General features: G+C 63.0%; 3 non-coding genes across 3 annotated transcripts; all 3 read right to left on the reverse strand.

Moving 5' to 3' along the window:
- Positions 1–2,770: 2,770 nt before the first annotated feature.
- LOC142864454 (5S ribosomal RNA) lies at positions 2,771–2,889 on the reverse strand. Its single transcript, XR_012915000.1, has one exon. It is a non-coding gene; the product is annotated as a 5S ribosomal RNA (ribosomal RNA).
- A 3,500-nt stretch (positions 2,890–6,389) lies between these two features.
- LOC142864465 (5S ribosomal RNA) lies at positions 6,390–6,508 on the reverse strand. Its single transcript, XR_012915001.1, has one exon. It is a non-coding gene; the product is annotated as a 5S ribosomal RNA (ribosomal RNA).
- Positions 6,509–10,010: 3,502 nt separating this feature from the next.
- On the reverse strand, positions 10,011–10,129 carry LOC142864476 (5S ribosomal RNA). Its single transcript, XR_012915002.1, has one exon. It is a non-coding gene; the product is annotated as a 5S ribosomal RNA (ribosomal RNA).
- Positions 10,130–21,404: the final 11,275 nt, after the last annotated feature.

The raw sequence follows: 21,404 nt of genomic DNA on the forward strand, positions 1-21,404 counted from the left end.
CCAAGGGGCCTGGGCCTGGCCGGGGCTGCATTGGACCCCGACCACCCTGGCGTGTGGACTCGCTAAAAATCGGCGATTAGATATTGGATTCCAGCTTCATTGAGGTCATTTCACTAATGAGTGCACCGGAAAGAGTTTCCTAATCCATCTGTGAGGGTGGCAACTGAAAGAGAATTTTAAAGCTGACAGAATAGGCGAGGAAAGGCATAGGAGATTTCCACACCCAGTAAGGAAGCCTTTCCCGAAATGGAAGAAAGAAAGGAGCAAACAGAAACACCGGTAGCCCGCCAGGATCAGAGTCTGCCCCCGAGAGAAAGTACCCTGACCAGGTTCACCCGTGGGTGGGTGGCGAGCTAGCGGCATTCAGAAGAGCGAGGCCCGCAGTCTGTGCAGAAGACACCTGCACTCGGGTGTGTGTGGCGGCACGATTCACAAGCAGCTCCAGATGTTAAGCCAAGGAGAAGCCAGGGAGTTCCCAACGCCCCAGGTGTCCTCAGCCCACGACTGGCTGCTGGGGGAATGCGAAGCCCGGCTCCTTGTCTCAGAGCGGGACAACCAGGAGGTGTGACGTACACCCCGGGGTTCCCAGGAGGATCAGGCTGAAGCTGGGACTTGGCCTGAAAGTGTCCCCTCGCATGGCCACCCCCTTCCCCTTCCTGCTCCTCTACTCCTGGTGCCCCTCCATCCAGGGGCCAGACCTTAAAGAGTCACCCGCAAGAGAATCCTGGTCCCAAAGGAGCCTTCTGGGGGACCCGTGCTGAGAGAGGTTGTGGGCATGGCCCGCTGGGGCTCTGCCCGACCCAGGGCTGAGAGATGCAACCTCCCAGCTCTGGGTCCCTGCAGGGGAAGCGTTGGCAAGCACAGGGCCAGTCCTCCAAAGGCCCAGGTGCAGGGAGCCCAGGCCAAGCAGCCTGTGGAAGAAGCCACCCCGGGAACACGACTGCAGGCCACGGCCCTTCCCACCTCCTCCTCCTCCTCCTCCTGCTCCTCCACCCCCCCGACCTCCCACCCCCCCCCGACATGGCGCAGGGCTCAGAGACACCTCAGACACTTGCTACCCAAAGTGCAAAGGGCATCAGTTGCTCCTCCAAACCCCCCCCCTGCCCAGCAGACCGCGTTGTCCAGCCAGCCCCCGGGCCTCCCTGGGGTGCCCAGCACAAAAGTGCAGACAACCACCGGACCCTCAATCTCAGTTTTCGGATGTTTTTGCCACTCTAAGGACCCGCAGGCCAGCTGGGCCTTCTGGCAGGACAGAGAGCCCCGGAATCCGACGTGGAGAGCTGGGTGTACGTCCCCACGAGGAGGCGGTCCCCACCTCCGCGGCTCTCCCCTTGCGGGGGGGAAAAGCAGCCACGGGGCCTCAGAGAAGACACCAGGCTGGGCGCCCGCCCCACAGTGGGGGCACGTCCCCCGCAGGCCACTTAGCGACGGCCGCCGGCCGGCGGACGGTTGGGTGGCGCGAGACGCTGCGGCCGCCCTGCTACCGGGTTCCTGGGAGGGCGTCCTGGAACCAGCGTCCACACCAAGCCCTTGGAAGGCCCAGGCGACGGAGGAGCCCCGTCAGGCAGGGGCCGAGGACGGTGACGGCCCGGGCGGGGAGGAGCGTGTCAGGCAGGGGCAGAGGACGGTGACAGGTGACAGGCCGGGCGGGAAGGAGTCAGTCAGGCAGGGGCCGAGGAGGAGACGGGCTGGGTAAGGGTTAGGGTTAGAGTCAGGGCACAAGTCACAATCGCAAAGACCTGGAAGCGACCCGAGTGCCCATCGACCCACGAGTGCGTAAATGAAATGTGGCGCGTGGACACCACGGAGTGCTATTCGGCTAGGAGGAGCAGCGGTGAGAGGGCACCTCTCGTGGTTCTCCTGGCCAGAGCTGGAACCCGTTCCAGTAAGCCAGGTAGCCCAAGAATGGACACACGAGCACCACGTGCTCGCGCTCACCAGCAAATGGGTACGAACCGATGGACACCTAAGTGGACACAGAGGAATCACCTTCATCGGGTGGGTGTCGGGCGGGTGGGGGGAGGGGATGGGCATACACCTCCATTAGGAATGGGGTGGGTGCGCACCGACTGGGGGATGGGCGCGCTTGAGGCTCTGACCCGAGGGGGGAGGCTGGGAGAGGGCAACGTACCCGACCTTAACATTGGTACCCCCACAATACGCTGGAACAACATCAGAGGTAAATGAATAAGAACACAGGGGGGAGGGGGGCACGGGCAACACATGTCACCTGAATACTTGGACTCCCATCATCTGCTTGAAAAGAGAGAGAAAAGAAAATGCAATCCTAGAGATAAGAGACACTTTTTAAACATAATGAATCCGAAGAGAAAAGTAAAAGGAGGCCTGTGGAGCAGGTCTGGGTGTGACTCCGGATCCCCCAACATCAGGTGCCACCACCAAAGATTCCTACGTGTAGCCCATAGAACCCCAAAAGCAACGGGACGAGTTCTGGTCACATACTCCCTCAAAATGACATCCTGGCCTTCTTCTGGAACTCCCTCCCCTCTCAGACTCTCAAGGTTTCCTCCAGCGTGTCGGTTCCCACAGAGCAGACCTTTGGTCTGAGACCTGACAGTCCAGAAGCCACGCATGCTGCCGCGTGACGGCGGTGTCGCGGCTTGGGACAAGAGGAGGCCCCACGGTGCGGGCTGGGGCGCCAGGCACCGCGGCGGGCGCTGAGGGTGGGGGTGACCCCCGCCCCGGGCCGCCGCCTCGCTCCCAGAGAGGGGACAGAACAAGAGGCAAAACAAAAAAAAAAAAAAGAAGAAGCCTACGGCACCCGGTATTCCCAGGCGGTCTCCCATCCAAGTACTAACCAGGCCCGACCCTGCTTAGCTTCCGAGACCAGACGAGATCGGGCGCGTTCAGGGTGGTGTGGCCCTAGACGGCGGAGGGCGCCCCTGCCCCGCTCAAGAAGCCGAGCCTCTCTGCGCTTCCCCGCCGCCTCCTCCCGCCCCAGGCCCCGCGCCAGCGCTGACCCGCACCGGGCCGGGCCTGTTGAGTTCACCGGCCGGGTCCGGGGGGCACCGAGGGACGGGGTTGACAGGCGGGGCGGGGCGGGCAGGGAGCGGCGGGCCGGGGTGGGGGGCTGTCTCTCTATACACACACACACACACACACACACACACACACTCACACTCACACTCACTCACTCACACTCACACAAGATGCGCCTCCACAGCTGGACTCGCCAAGGTGGAGACCTTCCAGCCCCCCTCCTCTCCTCGCCTGGCCCACCCCCAGCTCGTGGCCGCCGCCGACGCCGCCGCCGCCGCCGATTGCGCACGCGCGGGTCGCCCGCCCTTTGACCCCAGGCAGGGGCCGCCCTCCCCGACAACCCCTTTCAGCTGCGCCCCCCACCCTGTGGGTGGGCTGCCGCCTATTCCCCCGGGCCCGGGCTGGGGCACAGCGCATGGGGGAGGGGAGCGAGTGTATGGGGCGTCTCTCTCTCTCTCTCTAGGGATGTGTCCCATGGGTGGGGTGGCGTGGTTTGTGGGGCGCTGAAGAAATCAGTCCCCTCCATCTCCTACCTCTGGAAAACGCCCAAGCCCTTGGAGAACTGCCGGCAACGCGACCGTGGGGGCCGGGACCCTCCTCTGTGTCCTCCTGTGGCCCGGTCCAAGGGGCCTGGGCCTGGCCGGGGCTGCATTGGACCCCGACCACCCTGGCGTGTGGACTCGCTAAAAATCGGCGATTAGATATTGGATTCCAGCTTCATTGAGGTCATTTCACTAATGAGTGCACCGGAAAGAGTTTCCTAATCCATCTGTGAGGGTGGCAACTGAAAGAATTTTAAAGCTGACAGAATAGGCGAGGAAAGGCATAGGAGATTTCCACACCCAGTAAGGAAGCCTTTCCCGAAATGGAAGAAAGAAAGGAGCAAACAGAAACACCGGTAGCCCGCCAGGATCAGAGTCTGCCCCCGAGAGAAAGTACCCTGACCAGGTTCACCCGTGGGTGGGTGGCGAGCTAGCGGCATTCAGAAGAGCGAGGCCCGCAGTCTGTGCAGAAGACACCTGCACTCGGGTGTGTGTGGCGGCACGATTCACAAGCAGCTCCAGATGTTAAGCCAAGGAGAAGCCAGGGAGTTCCCAACGCCCCAGGTGTCCTCAGCCCACGACTGGCTGCTGGGGGAATGCGAAGCCCGGCTCCTTGTCTCAGAGCGGGACAACCAGGAGGTGTGACGTACACCCCGGGGTTCCCAGGAGGATCAGGCTGAAGCTGGGACTTGGCCTGAAAGTGTCCCCTCGCATGGCCACCCCCTTCCCCTTCCTGCTCCTCTACTCCTGGTGCCCCTCCATCCAGGGGCCAGACCTTAAAGAGTCACCCGCAAGAGAATCCTGGTCCCAAAGGAGCCTTCTGGGAGACCCGTGCTGAGAGAGGTTGTGGGCATGGCCCGCTGGGGCTCTGCCCGACCCAGGGCTGAGAGATGCAACCTCCCAGCTCTGGGTCCCTGCAGGGGAAGCGTTGGCAAGCACAGGGCCAGTCCTCCAAAGGCCCAGGTGCAGGGAGCCCAGGCCAAGCAGCCTGTGGAAGAAGCCACCCCGGGAACACGACTGCAGGCCACGGCCCTTCCCACCTCCTCCTCCTCCTCCTCCTGCTCCTCCACCCCCCCGACCTCCCACCCCCCCCCGACATGGCGCAGGGCTCAGAGACACCTCAGACACTTGCTACCCAAAGTGCAAAGGGCATCAGTTGCTCCTCCAAACCCCCCCCCTGCCCAGCAGACCGCGTTGTCCAGCCAGCCCCCGGGCCTCCCTGGGGTGCCCAGCACAAAAGTGCAGACAACCACCGGACCCTCAATCTCAGTTTTCGGATGTTTTTGCCACTCTAAGGACCCGCAGGCCAGCTGGGCCTTCTGGCAGGACAGAGAGCCCCGGAATCCGACGTGGAGAGCTGGGTGTACGTCCCCACGAGGAGGCGGTCCCCACCTCCGCGGCTCTCCCCTTGCGGGGGGGAAAAGCAGCCACGGGGCCTCAGAGAAGACACCAGGCTGGGCGCCCGCCCCACAGTGGGGGCACGTCCCCCGCAGGCCACTTAGCGACGGCCGCCGGCCGGCGGACGGTTGGGTGGCGCGAGACGCTGCGGCCGCCCTGCTACCGGGTTCCTGGGAGGGCGTCCTGGAACCAGCGTCCACACCAAGCCCTTGGAAGGCCCAGGCGACGGAGGAGCCCCGTCAGGCAGGGGCCGAGGACGGTGACGGCCCGGGCGGGGAGGAGCGTGTCAGGCAGGGGCAGAGGACGGTGACAGGTGACAGGCCGGGCGGGAAGGAGTCAGTCAGGCAGGGGCCGAGGAGGAGACGGGCTGGGTAAGGGTTAGGGTTAGAGTCAGGGCACAAGTCACAATCGCAAAGACCTGGAAGCGACCCGAGTGCCCATCGACCCACGAGTGCGTAAATGAAATGTGGCGCGTGGACACCACGGAGTGCTATTCGGCTAGGAGGAGCAGCGGTGAGAGGGCACCTCTCGTGGTTCTCCTGGCCAGAGCTGGAACCCGTTCCAGTAAGCCAGGTAGCCCAAGAATGGACACACGAGCACCACGTGCTCGCGCTCACCAGCAAATGGGTACGAACCGATGGACACCTAAGTGGACACAGAGGAATCACCTTCATCGGGTGGGTGTCGGGCGGGTGGGGGGAGGGGATGGGCATACACCTCCATTAGGAATGGGGTGGGTGCGCACCGACTGGGGGATGGGCGCGCTTGAGGCTCTGACCCGAGGGGGGAGGCTGGGAGAGGGCAACGTACCCGACCTTAACATTGGTACCCCCACAATACGCTGGAACAACATCAGAGGTAAATGAATAAGAACACAGGGGGGAGGGGGGCACGGGCAACACATGTCACCTGAATACTTGGACTCCCATCATCTGCTTGAAAAGAGAGAGAAAAGAAAATGCAATCCTAGAGATAAGAGACACTTTTTAAACATAATGAATCCGAAGAGAAAAGTAAAAGGAGGCCTGTGGAGCAGGTCTGGGTGTGACTCCGGATCCCCCAACATCAGGTGCCACCACCAAAGATTCCTACGTGTAGCCCATAGAACCCCAAAAGCAACGGGACGAGTTCTGGTCACATACTCCCTCAAAATGACATCCTGGCCTTCTTCTGGAACTCCCTCCCCTCTCAGACTCTCAAGGTTTCCTCCAGCGTGTCGGTTCCCACAGAGCAGACCTTTGGTCTGAGACCTGACAGTCCAGAAGCCACGCATGCTGCCGCGTGACGGCGGTGTCGCGGCTTGGGACAAGAGGAGGCCCCACGGTGCGGGCTGGGGCGCCAGGCACCGCGGCGGGCGCTGAGGGTGGGGGTGACCCCCGCCCCGGGCCGCCGCCTCGCTCCCAGAGAGGGGACAGAACAAGAGGCAAAACAAAAAAAAAAAAAAGAAGAAGCCTACGGCACCCGGTATTCCCAGGCGGTCTCCCATCCAAGTACTAACCAGGCCCGACCCTGCTTAGCTTCCGAGACCAGACGAGATCGGGCGCGTTCAGGGTGGTGTGGCCCTAGACGGCGGAGGGCGCCCCTGCCCCGCTCAAGAAGCCGAGCCTCTCTGCGCTTCCCCGCCGCCTCCTCCCGCCCCAGGCCCCGCGCCAGCGCTGACCCGCACCGGGCCGGGCCTGTTGAGTTCACCGGCCGGGTCCGGGGGGCTCCGAGGGACGGGGTTGACAGGCGGGGCGGGGCGGGCAGGGAGCGGCGGGCCGGGGTGGGGGGCTGTCTCTCTATACACACACACACACACACACACACACACACACTCACACTCACACTCACTCACTCACACTCACACAAGATGCGCCTCCACAGCTGGACTCGCCAAGGTGGAGACCTTCCAGCCCCCCTCCTCTCCTCGCCTGGCCCACCCCCAGCTCGTGGCCGCGGCCGCCGCCGCCGCCGCCGCCGATTGCGCACGCGCGGGTCGCCCGCCCTTTGACCCCAGGCAGGGGCCGCCCTCCCCGACAACCCCTTTCAGCTGCGCCCCCCACCCTGTGGGTGGGCTGCCGCCTATTCCCCCGGGCCCGGGCTGGGGCACAGCGCATGGGGGAGGGGAGCGAGTGTATGGGGCGTCTCTCTCTCTCTCTCTAGGGATGTGTCCCATGGGTGGGGTGGCGTGGTTTGTGGGGCGCTGAAGAAATCAGTCCCCTCCATCTCCTACCTCTGGAAAACGCCCAAGCCCTTGGAGAACTGCCGGCAACGCGACCGTGGGGGCCGGGACCCTCCTCTGTGTCCTCCTGTGGCCCGGTCCAAGGGGCCTGGGCCTGGCCGGGGCTGCATTGGACCCCGACCACCCTGGCGTGTGGACTCGCTAAAAATCGGCGATTAGATATTGGATTCCAGCTTCATTGAGGTCATTTCACTAATGAGTGCACCGGAAAGAGTTTCCTAATCCATCTGTGAGGGTGGCAACTGAAAGAGAATTTTAAAGCTGACAGAATAGGCGAGGAAAGGCATAGGAGATTTCCACACCCAGTAAGGAAGCCTTTCCCGAAATGGAAGAAAGAAAGGAGCAAACAGAAACACCGGTAGCCCGCCAGGATCAGAGTCTGCCCCCGAGAGAAAGTACCCTGACCAGGTTCACCCGTGGGTGGGTGGCGAGCTAGCGGCATTCAGAAGAGCGAGGCCCGCAGTCTGTGCAGAAGACACCTGCACTCGGGTGTGTGTGGCGGCACGATTCACAAGCAGCTCCAGATGTTAAGCCAAGGAGAAGCCAGGGAGTTCCCAACGCCCCAGGTGTCCTCAGCCCACGACTGGCTGCTGGGGGAATGCGAAGCCCGGCTCCTTGTCTCAGAGCGGGACAACCAGGAGGTGTGACGTACACCCCGGGGTTCCCAGGAGGATCAGGCTGAAGCTGGGACTTGGCCTGAAAGTGTCCCCTCGCATGGCCACCCCCTTCCCCTTCCTGCTCCTCTACTCCTGGTGCCCCTCCATCCAGGGGCCAGACCTTAAAGAGTCACCCGCAAGAGAATCCTGGTCCCAAAGGAGCCTTCTGGGAGACCCGTGCTGAGAGAGGTTGTGGGCATGGCCCGCTGGGGCTCTGCCCGACCCAGGGCTGAGAGATGCAACCTCCCAGCTCTGGGTCCCTGCAGGGGAAGCGTTGGCAAGCACAGGGCCAGTCCTCCAAAGGCCCAGGTGCAGGGAGCCCAGGCCAAGCAGCCTGTGGAAGAAGCCACCCCGGGAACACGACTGCAGGCCACGGCCCTTCCCACCTCCTCCTCCTCCTCCTCCTGCTCCTCCACCCCCCCGACCTCCCACCCCCCCCCGACATGGCGCAGGGCTCAGAGACACCTCAGACACTTGCTACCCAAAGTGCAAAGGGCATCAGTTGCTCCTCCAAACCCCCCCCCTGCCCAGCAGACCGCGTTGTCCAGCCAGCCCCCGGGCCTCCCTGGGGTGCCCAGCACAAAAGTGCAGACAACCACCGGACCCTCAATCTCAGTTTTCGGATGTTTTTGCCACTCTAAGGACCCGCAGGCCAGCTGGGCCTTCTGGCAGGACAGAGAGCCCCGGAATCCGACGTGGAGAGCTGGGTGTACGTCCCCACGAGGAGGCGGTCCCCACCTCCGCGGCTCTCCCCTTGCGGGGGGGAAAAGCAGCCACGGGGCCTCAGAGAAGACACCAGGCTGGGCGCCCGCCCCACAGTGGGGGCACGTCCCCCGCAGGCCACTTAGCGACGGCCGCCGGCCGGCGGACGGTTGGGTGGCGCGAGACGCTGCGGCCGCCCTGCTACCGGGTTCCTGGGAGGGCGTCCTGGAACCAGCGTCCACACCAAGCCCTTGGAAGGCCCAGGCGACGGAGGAGCCCCGTCAGGCAGGGGCCGAGGACGGTGACGGCCCGGGCGGGGAGGAGCGTGTCAGGCAGGGGCAGAGGACGGTGACAGGTGACAGGCCGGGCGGGAAGGAGTCAGTCAGGCAGGGGCCGAGGAGGAGACGGGCTGGGTAAGGGTTAGGGTTAGAGTCAGGGCACAAGTCACAATCGCAAAGACCTGGAAGCGACCCGAGTGCCCATCGACCCACGAGTGCGTAAATGAAATGTGGCGCGTGGACACCACGGAGTGCTATTCGGCTAGGAGGAGCAGCGGTGAGAGGGCACCTCTCGTGGTTCTCCTGGCCAGAGCTGGAACCCGTTCCAGTAAGCCAGGTAGCCCAAGAATGGACACACGAGCACCACGTGCTCGCGCTCACCAGCAAATGGGTACGAACCGATGGACACCTAAGTGGACACAGAGGAATCACCTTCATCGGGTGGGTGTCGGGCGGGTGGGGGGAGGGGATGGGCATACACCTCCATTAGGAATGGGGTGGGTGCGCACCGACTGGGGGATGGGCGCGCTTGAGGCTCTGACCCGAGGGGGGAGGCTGGGAGAGGGCAACGTACCCGACCTTAACATTGGTACCCCCACAATACGCTGGAACAACATCAGAGGTAAATGAATAAGAACACAGGGGGGAGGGGGGCACGGGCAACACATGTCACCTGAATACTTGGACTCCCATCATCTGCTTGAAAAGAGAGAGAAAAGAAAATGCAATCCTAGAGATAAGAGACACTTTTTAAACATAATGAATCCGAAGAGAAAAGTAAAAGGAGGCCTGTGGAGCAGGTCTGGGTGTGACTCCGGATCCCCCAACATCAGGTGCCACCACCAAAGATTCCTACGTGTAGCCCATAGAACCCCAAAAGCAACGGGACGAGTTCTGGTCACATACTCCCTCAAAATGACATCCTGGCCTTCTTCTGGAACTCCCTCCCCTCTCAGACTCTCAAGGTTTCCTCCAGCGTGTCGGTTCCCACAGAGCAGACCTTTGGTCTGAGACCTGACAGTCCAGAAGCCACGCATGCTGCCGCGTGACGGCGGTGTCGCGGCTTGGGACAAGAGGAGGCCCCACGGTGCGGGCTGGGGCGCCAGGCACCGCGGCGGGCGCTGAGGGTGGGGGTGACCCCCGCCCCGGGCCGCCGCCTCGCTCCCAGAGAGGGGACAGAACAAGAGGCAAAACAAAAAAAAAAAAAAGAAGAAGCCTACGGCACCCGGTATTCCCAGGCGGTCTCCCATCCAAGTACTAACCAGGCCCGACCCTGCTTAGCTTCCGAGACCAGACGAGATCGGGCGCGTTCAGGGTGGTGTGGCCCTAGACGGCGGAGGGCGCCCCTGCCCCGCTCAAGAAGCCGAGCCTCTCTGCGCTTCCCCGCCGCCTCCTCCCGCCCCAGGCCCCGCGCCAGCGCTGACCCGCACCGGGCCGGGCCTGTTGAGTTCACCGGCCGGGTCCGGGGGGCTCCGAGGGACGGGGTTGACAGGCGGGGCGGGGCGGGCAGGGAGCGGCGGGCCGGGGTGGGGGGCTGTCTCTCTATACACACACACACACACACACACACACACTCACACTCACACTCACTCACTCACACTCACACAAGATGCGCCTCCACGGCTGGACTCGCCAAGGTGGAGACCTTCCAGCCCCCTTCCTCTCCTCGCCTGGCCCACCCCCAGCTCGTGGCCGCCCCTGCCGCCGCTGCTGCCGCCGCTGCCGCCGCCGCCGATTGCGCACGCGCGGGTTGCCCGCCCTTTGACCCCAGGCAGGGGCCGCCCTCCCCGACAACCCCTTTCAGCTGCGCCCCCCACCCTGTGGGTGGGCTGCCGCCTATTCCCCGGGGCCCGGGCTGGGGCACAGCGCATGGGGGAGGGGAGCGAGTGTATGGGGGGTCTCTCTCTCTCTCTAGGGATGTGTCCCATGCTTGGGGTGGCGTGGTTAGTGGGGCGCTGAAGAAATCAGTCCCCTCCATCTCCTACCTCTGGAAAACGCCCAAGCCCTTGGAGAACTGCCGGCAACGCGACCGTGGGGGCCGGGACCCTCCTCTGTGTCCTCCTGTGGCCCGGTCCAAGGGGCCTGGGCCTGGCCGGGGCTGCATTGGACCCCGACCACCCTGGCGTGTGGACTCGCTAAAAATCGGCGATTAGATATTGGATTCCAGCTTCATTGAGGTCATTTCACTAATGAGTGCACCGGAAAGAGTTTCCTAATCCATCTGTGAGGGTGGCAACTGAAAGAGAATTTTAAAGCTGACAGAATAGGCGAGGAAAGGCATAGGAGATTTCCACACCCAGTAAGGAAGCCTTTCCCGAAATGGAAGAAAGAAAGGAGCAAACAGAAACACCGGTAGCCCGCCAGGATCAGAGTCTGCCCCCGAGAGAAAGTACCCTGACCAGGTTCACCCGTGGGTGGGTGGCGAGCTAGCGGCATTCAGAAGAGCGAGGCCCGCAGTCTGTGCAGAAGACACCTGCACTCGGGTGTGTGTGGCGGCACGATTCACAAGCAGCTCCAGATGTTAAGCCAAGGAGAAGCCAGGGAGTTCCCAACGCCCCAGGTGTCCTCAGCCCACGACTGGCTGCTGGGGGAATGCGAAGCCCGGCTCCTTGTCTCAGAGCGGGACAACCAGGAGGTGTGACGTACACCCCGGGGTTCCCAGGAGGATCAGGCTGAAGCTGGGACTTGGCCTCAAAGTGTCCCCTCGCATGGCCACCCCCTTCCCCTTCCTGCTCCTCTACTCCTGGTGCCCCTCCATCCAGGGGCCAGACCTTAAAGAGTCACCCGCAAGAGAATCCTGGTCCCAAAGGAGCCTTCTGGGGGACCCGTGCTGAGAGAGGTTGTGGGCATGGCCCGCTGGGGCTCTGCCCGACCCAGGGCTGAGAGATGCAACCTCCCAGCTCTGGGTCCCTGCAGGGGAAGCGTTGGCAAGCACAGGGCCAGTCCTCCAAAGGCCCAGGTGCAGGGAGCCCAGGCCAAGCAGCCTGTGGAAGAAGCCACCCCGGGAACACGACTGCAGGCCACGGCCCTTCCCACCTCCTCCTCCTCCTCCTCCTGCTCCTCCACCCCCCCGACCTCCCACCCCCCACCCCCGACATGGCGCAGGGCTCAGAGACACCTCAGACACTTGCTACCCAAAGTGCAAAGGGCATCAGTTGCTCCTCCAAACCCCCCCCCTGCCCAGCAGACCGCGTTGTCCAGCCAGCCCCCGGGCCTCCCTGGGGTGCCCAGCACAAAAGTGCAGACAACCACCGGACCCTCAATCTCAGTTTTCGGATGTTTTTGCCACTCTAAGGACCCGCAGGCCAGCTGGGCCTTCTGGCAGGACAGAGAGCCCCGGAATCCGACGTGGAGAGCTGGGTGTAGGTCCCCATGAGGAGGCGGTCCCCACCTCTGAGGCTCTCCCCTTGCGGGGAGCGGCAGCCGGCAGCCGTAGGGCCTCTGGGAAGACACCAGTCTGAGCCCCCGAGGCACAGTGGGGGCACGTCCCCCGCACGCGACTTAGGGACGGCTGCTGGAGACTGCTGCGGCCACCCTGCTGCCTGGTTTCTGGAGGGCTTCCTGGAAGCAGCGTCCCCACCAAGCCCTTGGAAGGCCCAGGAGACGGAGGAGCCGATCAGGCAGGGGCCGAGGACGGTGACAGGCCAGGCGGCAAGGAGTATGTCAGACAGGGGCAGAGGACGGTGACAGGCCGGGCGGGAATGTGTCGGTCAGGCAGGGGCCGAGGAGGGTGACGGGCCTGGTGGGGAGGAGGGAGTCAGGCAGGGGCAGAGGATGGTGACAGGCCGGGCGGGAAGGAGCAGGTCAGGCGGGGGCCCAGGACAGTGACGGGCCTCGCCGGGGAGGAGTGCGTCAGGCAGGGGCAGAGGAGACGGGCTAGGTAAGGGTTATGGTTACAGTTAGGGCACAATTCACAATCGCAAAGATGTGGAAGCGACCCGAGTGCCCATCCATCCAGGAGTGTATTAATAAAATGTGGGGCGTGGACACCACAGAGTGCTATTCGGCTATGAGGAGCAGCGGTGAGGGGGCAACTCTCGTGGTTCTCCTGGCCAGAGCTGGAACCCGTTCCAGTAAGCCAAGTATCCCAAGAATGGACACATGAGCACCACGTGAGCGCGCTCACCAGCAAATTGGTACGATCGGATGGACACCTAAGTGGACAGAGAGGAATCACCTTCATCGGGTGGGTGTCGGGCGGGTGGAGGGAGGGCATGGGCAGACACCTCCATTAGGAATGGAGTGGGTGCGCACCGACTGGGGGTTGGGCACACTTGAAGCTCTGCCCCGAGGGGGGAGGTTGGGAGAGGGCAATGTTACCGACCTTAACATTGGTACCCCCACAATACGCTGGAACAACATCCGAGGTAAATGAATAAGAACACAGGGGAAAGGGGGGCACGGGCAACACATGTCACCTGAATACTTGTATTCAGGGCGCAGTGTGGATCTGGCTGTGTCCACTCACCCATGGGTGACGGGCAGGCAGGGCGCAGTGTTGAACTGGCTGTGACCACACACCCATGGGAGACGGGCAGGCCGTGCGCTGTGTTGATCTGGGTGTGTCCACACACCCATGGGAGACTGGCAGGCCATGCGCTGTGTTGATCTGGGTGTGTCCACACACCCACGGGAGACGGGCAGGCAGGGCGCAGTGTGGAACTGGCTGTGTCCAGTCACCCACGGGAGTCGGGCAGGCAGGGCGCTGTGTGGAACTTGCTGTGTCCACACACTCACCAGAGACAAGCAGGCAGGGCGCAGTGTGGATCTGGCTGTGTCCACTAACCCACGGGAGATGGGCAGGCAGGGCACTGTGTGGATCTTGCCGTGTCCACACAGCCACAGGAGATGGGCAGGCAGGGCTCTGTGTAGGTCTGGCTGTGTCCAATAACCCATGGGGGACGGGCAGGCAGGGCGCTGTGTGGATCTGGCTGTGTCCACACACCCACAGGAGACGGGCAGGCAGGGAGCAGTGTGGAACTGGCTGTGTCTACACACCCTCGGGAGACGGGCAGGTAGGGGGCTGTGTGGATCTAGATGTTTCCACACATCCATGGGATACGGTCAGGCAGGGTGCTGTGTGGATGTGGCTGTGTCCACACACCCACGGGAGACGGGCAGGCTGGGCGCCGTGTGGATCTGGCTGTGTCCACACACCCCCGGGAGACGGACAGGCAGGGCACGTTGTGGATGTGGCTGTGTCCACTACCCACAAGAGATGGGCAGGAAGGGCGCAGTGTAGAACCGGCTGTGTCCACTCACACATGGGATACAGGCAGGTAGGGTGCAGTGTGGATCTTGCCATGTCCACACACCCACGGGAGATGGGTAGGCAAGGCACAGTGTGGAACTGGCTGTGTCCACTCACCCATGGGTGACGGGCACACAGGGCGCAGTGTAGAACGGATTGTGTCCACTCACCCACGGGAGACGGGAAGGCAGGGCGCAGTGTGGATATGACTGTGTCCACTCACCCATGGGTGATGAGCAGGCAGAGCTCTGTGTAAATCTGGCTGTGTCCACACACCCACCGGAGAAGGGAAGGTAGGGCGCTGTGTGGATCTGGGTGTGTCCACTCACGCATGGGAGACAGTCAGGCAGGGGGCTGTGTGGATGTGCCTGTGTCCACTCACCCACGGGAGACGGGCTGGCTGGGCGCCGTGTGGATCTGGCTGTGTCCACACACCCATGGCAGACGGGCAGGCAGGGCTCAGTGTGGATCTTGCCGTGTCCACACACCCTTGGGAGACGGGCAGGCAGGGCGCTGTGTGGATCTGGCTGTGTCCAATCACCCACGGGAGACGGGCAAGCAGGGCTCTGTGTGGAACTGGCTGTCTACACAGCCCACGGGAGACGGTCAGGCAGGGCGGTGTGTGGATCTGGCTGTGTCCACACACCCACGGGAGTCGGGAAGGCAGGTCGCTGTGTGGAACTTTCTGTGTCCACACACTCACCAGAGACAAGCAGGCAGGGCGCAGTGTGGATCTGGCTGTGTCCACTAACCCACGGGAGACGGGCAGGCAGGGCGCTGTGTGGATCTTGCTGTGTTCACACAGCCACGGGAGATGGGCAGGCAGGGCGCTGTGTGGGTCTGCCTGTGTCCAATTACCCATGGGTGACAGGCAGGCAGGGAGCTGTGTAGATCTGGCTCTGTCCACACACCCATGGGAGACGGTCAGGCAGGGCAGTGTTGGATCTGGCTGTGTCCACACACCCACGGGAGATGGGCAGGCAGGGCGCTGTGTAGATCTGCCCGTATCCACACACCCACGGGAGATGGGCAGGAAGGGCGCAGTGTGGATGTGGCCATGTCCACTCACCCACGGGAGACCGGCAGGTAGGGCGCAGTGTGGAACTGGCTGTGTCCACTCACCAACGAGATACGGGCAGTCAGGGCACAGTGTGAAACAGGCTGTGTGCACACACCAAAGGGAGATGGGCAAGCAGGGAGCAGTGTGGATCTGGCTGTGTCCACTCACCCATGGGTGACGGGCAGGCAGGGCGCAGTGTGGAACTGGCTGTGTCCACACACCCATGGGAGACGGGCAGGCCGTGTGCTGTGTTGATCTGGGTGTGTCCACACACCCACGGGAGACGGGCAGGCAGGGCGCAGTGTGGATCTTGCCATGTCCACACACCCATGGGAGATGGGCAGGCAGGGCGGTGTGTGGATCTGGCTGTGTCCACACACCCACGGGAGTCGGGCAGGAAGGGCGCTGTGTGGAACTTGCTGTGTTCACACACTCACCAGAGACAAGCAGGCAGGGCGCAGTGTGGATCTGCCTGAGTCCACTCACCCACGGGAGACGAGCAGGCAGGCGCTGTGTGGATCTGGCTGTCTCCACACCCCCAAGGGATACGGTCAGGCAGGGCACTGTGTGGATCTGGCTGTGTCCATTCACTCACGGTAGATGGGCAGACAGGGTGCTCTGTGGATCTGGCATGTCCACTCACCCACGTGAGATGGGCAGGCAGGGCGCAGTGTGGAACTGGCTGTGTCCACTCACCCACGGGAGACGGGCAAGCAGGGCTCTGTGTGGAACTGGCTGTCTACACAGCCCATGGGAGACGGTCAGGCAGGGCGGTGTGTGGATCTGGCTGTGTCCACACACCCACGGGAGTCGGGCAGGCAGGGCGCTGTGTGGAACTTGCTGTGTCCACACACTCACCAGAGACAAGCAGGCAGGGCGCAGTGTGGGTCTGGCTGTGTCCACTAACCCACGGGAGACGGGCAGGCAGGGCGCTGTGTGGATCTTGCCGTGTTCACACAGCCACGGGAGATGGGCAGTCAGGGCGCTGTGTAGATCTGGCTCTGTCCACACACCCATGGGAGACGGTCAGGCAGGGCAGTGTTGGATCTGGCTGTGTCCACACACCCATGGGAGACGGGCAGGCAGGGCGCTGTGTAGATCTGCCCGTATCCACACACCCACAGGAGATGGGTAGGCAGGCACTGTGTGTATATGGCCATGTCCACACATCCACGGGAGACAGGCAGGCAGGGCGCAGTGTGGATGTGGCTGTGTCCACTCACCCACGGGAGACGAGCAGGCAGGGCTCTGTGTGGAACTGGCTGTGTCCGCACACCCCCAGGAGACGGGTAGGCAGGGCGCTGAGTGGATCTGGCTGTGTCCACTCACTCACGGGAGACGGGCAGGCAGGGCACTGTGTAGATCAGGCCGTGTCCACACACCCACGGGAGATGAGCAGGCAGGGCGCAGTGTGGATGTGGCCGTGTCCACTCACCCATGGGTGAAGGGCAGGCAGGGCGCAGAGTGGAAATGGCTGTGTCCACACATCCTTCGGAGACGGGCAGGCAGGGTGCCGTGTGGATCTGGCTGTGTCCACTCACCCATGGGTGAAGGGCAGGCAGGGCGCAGAGTGGAAATGGCTGTGTCCACTCACCCATGGGAGATGGGCAGGCAGGGCGCAGTGTGGATGTGGCTGTATCCACACACCCATGGGAGACGGTCAGGCAGAATGCTGTGTGGATGTGGCTTGTCCACACACCCACGGGAGACGGGCAGGCTGGGCGCCTAGTGGATCGGGCTGAGTCCACACACCCAAGGGAGACGGGCAGGTAGGGCACAGTGTGGATGTGACTGTGTCCACTCACCCCGGTAGACCGGAAGGCAGGGCGCAGTGTGGAACTGGCTGTGTCCAATGACCCAAGTGAGACGGGCAGGCCGGGTGCAGTGTGGATGTGGCTGTGTCCACTCACCCACGGGAGACCGGCAGGTAGGGCGCAGTGTGAAACAGGCTGTGTGCACACACCAAAGGGAGATGGGCAAGCAGGGAGCATTGTGGATCTGGCTGTGTCCATTCACCCATGGGTGACGGGCAGGCAGGGCGCAGTGTGGAACTGGCTGTGTCCACACACCCTCGGGAGACGGGCAGATAGGGCGCTGTGTTGATCTGGGTGTGTCCACTCACCCACGGGAGATGGGCAGGCAGGGCGCAATGTGGAACAGGCGCTGCCCACTCACCCATTGTAGAGAGGCAGGTAGGGCGCTCTGTGGGACAGGCTGTGTCCACTGACCCACGGTTGACGGGCAGGTAGGGGGCTGTTTGGAACTGGCTCTGTCCACTGACCCACGGGTGACAGGCAGGTAGAGAGCTGTGTGGAACTGGCAGTGTCCACTCACCCATGGGAGAAGGGCAGGCAAGTCGCTGTGTTGAACTGGCTGTGTCCACTCACACACGGGAGACGGGCAGGCAGGGCGATGTGTTGAACTGGCAATGTCCAGTCACCCACGGGAGACGGGCATGCAGGTCACTGTGTTGACCTGGCTGTGTCCACTCACCCACGAGAGTCGGGCAGGTCGGGCGCTGTGTGGAACTGGCTCTGTCCACTCACCCATGGGAGACGTGCAGGCAGGGTGCTGTGTTGAACTGGCAGTGTCCAATCCCCGATGGGAAACAGACAGGGAGGGCGCAATATGAAACAGGCGATGTACACTCACCCATGGTAGAGAGGCAGGTAGGGCGCTCTGTGGGACCGGCTGTGTCCACTGCCCCACGCGAGACAGGTTGGTAAGGCACTGTGTGGAACTGGCAGTGTCCACTCACCCATGGGAGACGGGCAGGCAGGGCGCTGTGTTGAACTGGCAGTGTCCACTCACCCACGGGAGACGGGCAGGCAGGTCACTGTGTAGACCTGGCCGTGTCCACTCACGCACGGGACACGGGCAGTCAGGGCACGGTGTGGAACTGGCAGTGTCCACTCACCGACGGTTGACGGGTAGGTAGTGCGCTGTGTGGAACTGGCTGTGTCCAGAGTCGCACGGGTGACGGGCAGGTAGGGCACTGTGTGGAACTGGCAGTGTCCACTCACCCACGGGAGACGGGCAGGCAGGGCACGGTGTGGAACTGGCGCTGTCCACTCACCCATGGTAGAGAGGCAGGTAGGGCGCTCTGTGGGACGGGCTGTGTCCACTGACAAACCGGTGACGGGTAGGTAAGGCACTGTGTGGAACTTGCTTTGTCCACTCACCCACGGGGGATGGGCAGGCAGGTCGCTGTTTTGTACTGGCATTGTCCACTCACCCACGGGACACGGGCAGGCAGGGCATGGTGTGGAACTGGCAGTGTCCACTCACCCAAGGCTGACGGGCAGGTAGGGCACTGTGTGGAACTGGCTATGTCCACTGTCCCACGGTTGACAGGCAGGTAGGGCGCTGTGTGGAACTGGCAGTTTCCACTCACCCACGGCTGACGGGCAGGTAGGGAACTGTGTGCAACTGGCTGTGTCCACTCACCCACGGGAGACGGGCAGGCAGGGCCCGGTGTGGAACTGGCGCTGTCCACTCACCCATGGTAGAGAGGCAGGTAGGGCGCTCTGTGGGACGGGCTGTGTCCACTGACCCACGGGTGACGGTAGGTAAGGCACTGTGTGAAACTGGCTTTGTCCACTCACCCACGAGGGACAAGCAGGCAGGGCGCAGTTTTGCACTGGCAGTGTCCACTCACCCACGGGACATGAGCAGGCAGGGCGTGGTGTGGAACTGGCAGTGTCCACTCACCCACGGCTGACGGGCAAGTAGGGCGCTGTGTGGACTGTCTGTGTACACTGACCCACAGGTGATGGGTATGTAGGGCGCTGTGTGGAACTGGCAGTGTCCTCTCACCCACGGGAGAAGGGCAGGCAGTGCGCGGTGTTGAACTGGCAGTGTCCACTCACCGAAGGCTGATGGGCAGGTAGGGAACTATGTGGAACTGGCTGTGTCCACTGACCCACGTGTGACTGGCAGGTAGGGCTCTGTGTGTAACTGGCAGTGTCCACTCACCCACGGTTGATGGGCAGGTAAGGCGCTGTGTGGAACTGGCTGTGTCCACTGACCCACGGGTGACGGGCAGGTAGGGCGCTGTCTGGAACAGGCTCTGTCCACTCACCCACGGGAGACAGGCAGGCAGGGCGCGGTGTGGAACTGGCGTTGTCCACTCACCCATCGTAGAGAGGCAGGTAGGGTGCTCTGTGGGACGGGATGTGTCCACTGACCCACGGGTGACGGGTAGGTAAGGCACTGTGTGGAACTGGCTTTGTCCACTCACCCATGGGGGATGGGCAGGCAGGGCGCTGTTTTGTACTGGCAGTGTCCACTCAGCCACAGGACACGGGCAGACAGGACGTGGTGTGGAACTGGCAGTGTCCACTCACCCACGGCTGACGGGCAGGTAGGGCGATGTGTGGAAGTGGCAGTGTCCACTCACCCACGGGTGACGGGCAGGTAGGGCGCTGTGTGGAACTGGCTGTGTCCACTCACCCACGGGTGACGGGCAGGTAGGGCGCTGTGTGGAACTGACAGTGTCCACTCACCCACGGGAGACAAGCAGGCAGGGTGCTGTGTTGAACTGGCAATGTCCTGTCACCCACGGGAGACGGGCATGCAGGTCACTGTGTTGACCTGGCTGTGTCCACTCACCCACGGGAGTCGGGCAGGTCGGGCGCTGTGTGGAACTGGCTGTGTCCACTCACCCATGGGAGACGTGCAGGCAGGGTGCTGTGTGGAACTGGCAGTGTCCACTCACCCACGGGAGAGGGGCAGGCAGGGCGCAGTGTGGAACTGGCGCTATCCACTCACCCATGGTAGAGAGGCAGGTAGTGCGCCCTGTGGGATGGGCTGTGTCCACTGACCCACAGGTGACGGGTAGGTAAGACACTGTGTGGAACTGGCTTTGTCCACTCACCGACGGGAGACGGGCAGGCAGGTCGCTGTGTTGAACTGGCTGTGTCCGCTCACACATGGGAGACGGGCAGGCAGGGCGCTGTGTTGAACTGGCAGAGTCCACTCACCCACGGGAGACGGGCAGGCAGGTCACTGTGTTCACCTGGCTGTGTCCACTCACACACGGGACACAGGCAGTCAGGGCGCGGTGTGGAACTGGCAATGTCCACTCAAAGACAGTTGACGGGCAGGTAGGGCACTGTGGGAAACTGGCTGTGTCCACAGACCCACGGGTGACGGGCAGGTAGGGCGCTGTGTGGAACTGGCAGTGTCCACTCACCCACGGGAGACGGGCAGGCAGGGCACGGTGTGGAACTGGAACTGTCCACTCACCCATGGTAGAGAGGCAGGTTGGGTGCTGTGTGGAACTGGCTGTGTCCCCTGACCCACGGGTGACAGGCAGGTAGGGCGCTGTGTTGAACTGGCAGTGTCCACTCACCGATGGTTGACGGGCAGGTAGGGTGCTGTGTGGAACTGGCAGTGTCCATTCACCCGCGGGAGATGGGCAGGCAGGGCACGGTGTGGAACTGGCAGTGTCCACTCACCCAAGGGAGACGGGCAGGCAAGTCACTGTGTTGACCTGGCTGTGTCCAATGACCCACGGGAGACGGGTAGATAGGGCGCTGTGTGGAACTGGCTGTGTCCACTCACTGATGGGAGACGGGCAGGCAGGGCGCAATATGGAACAGGCGCTGTCCACTCACACATGGTAGAGAGGCAGGTGGGGCGCTCTGTGGGACGGGCTGTGTCCACTGACCCACGGGTGACAGGCAGGTAGGGCGCTGTGTGTAAATGGCAGTGTCCACTCACACACAGTTGCTGGGCAGGTAGGGCGCTGTGTGGAACTGGCTGTGTCCACTGACCCACGGGTGACGGGCAGGTAGGGCGCTGTGTGGAACTGGCAGTGTCCACTCACCCACAGGAAACGGGCAGGCAGGGCGCGGTGTGGAAGTGGCGCTGTCCACTCACCCATGGTAGAGAGGCAGGTAGTGCGCCCTGTGGGACGGGCTGTGTCCACTGACCCATGGGAGACAGGCAGGCAGGTCGCTGTGTTGAACTGGCTGTGTCCACTCACACACGGGAGACGAGCAGGCAGGGCGCTGTGTTGAACTGGCAGTGTCCACTCACCCAAGGGAGACGGGCAGGCAAGTCACTGTGTTGACCTGGCTGTGTCCAATGACCCACGGGAGACGGGTAGATAGGGCGCTGTGTGGAACTGGCTGTGTCCACTCACCGATGGGAGACGGGCAGGCAGGGCGCAATATGGAACAGGCGCTGTCCACTCACACATGGTAGAGAGGCAGGTGGGGCGCTCTGTGGGACGGGCTGAGTCCACTGACCCACGGGTGACGGGCAGGTAGGGCGCTGTGTGGAACTGGCTC

This window comes from Microcebus murinus, chromosome 25 (genome assembly GCF_040939455.1).
Source record: "Microcebus murinus isolate Inina chromosome 25, M.murinus_Inina_mat1.0, whole genome shotgun sequence".
Classification (NCBI taxonomy): Eukaryota; Metazoa; Chordata; class Mammalia; order Primates; family Cheirogaleidae; genus Microcebus; species Microcebus murinus.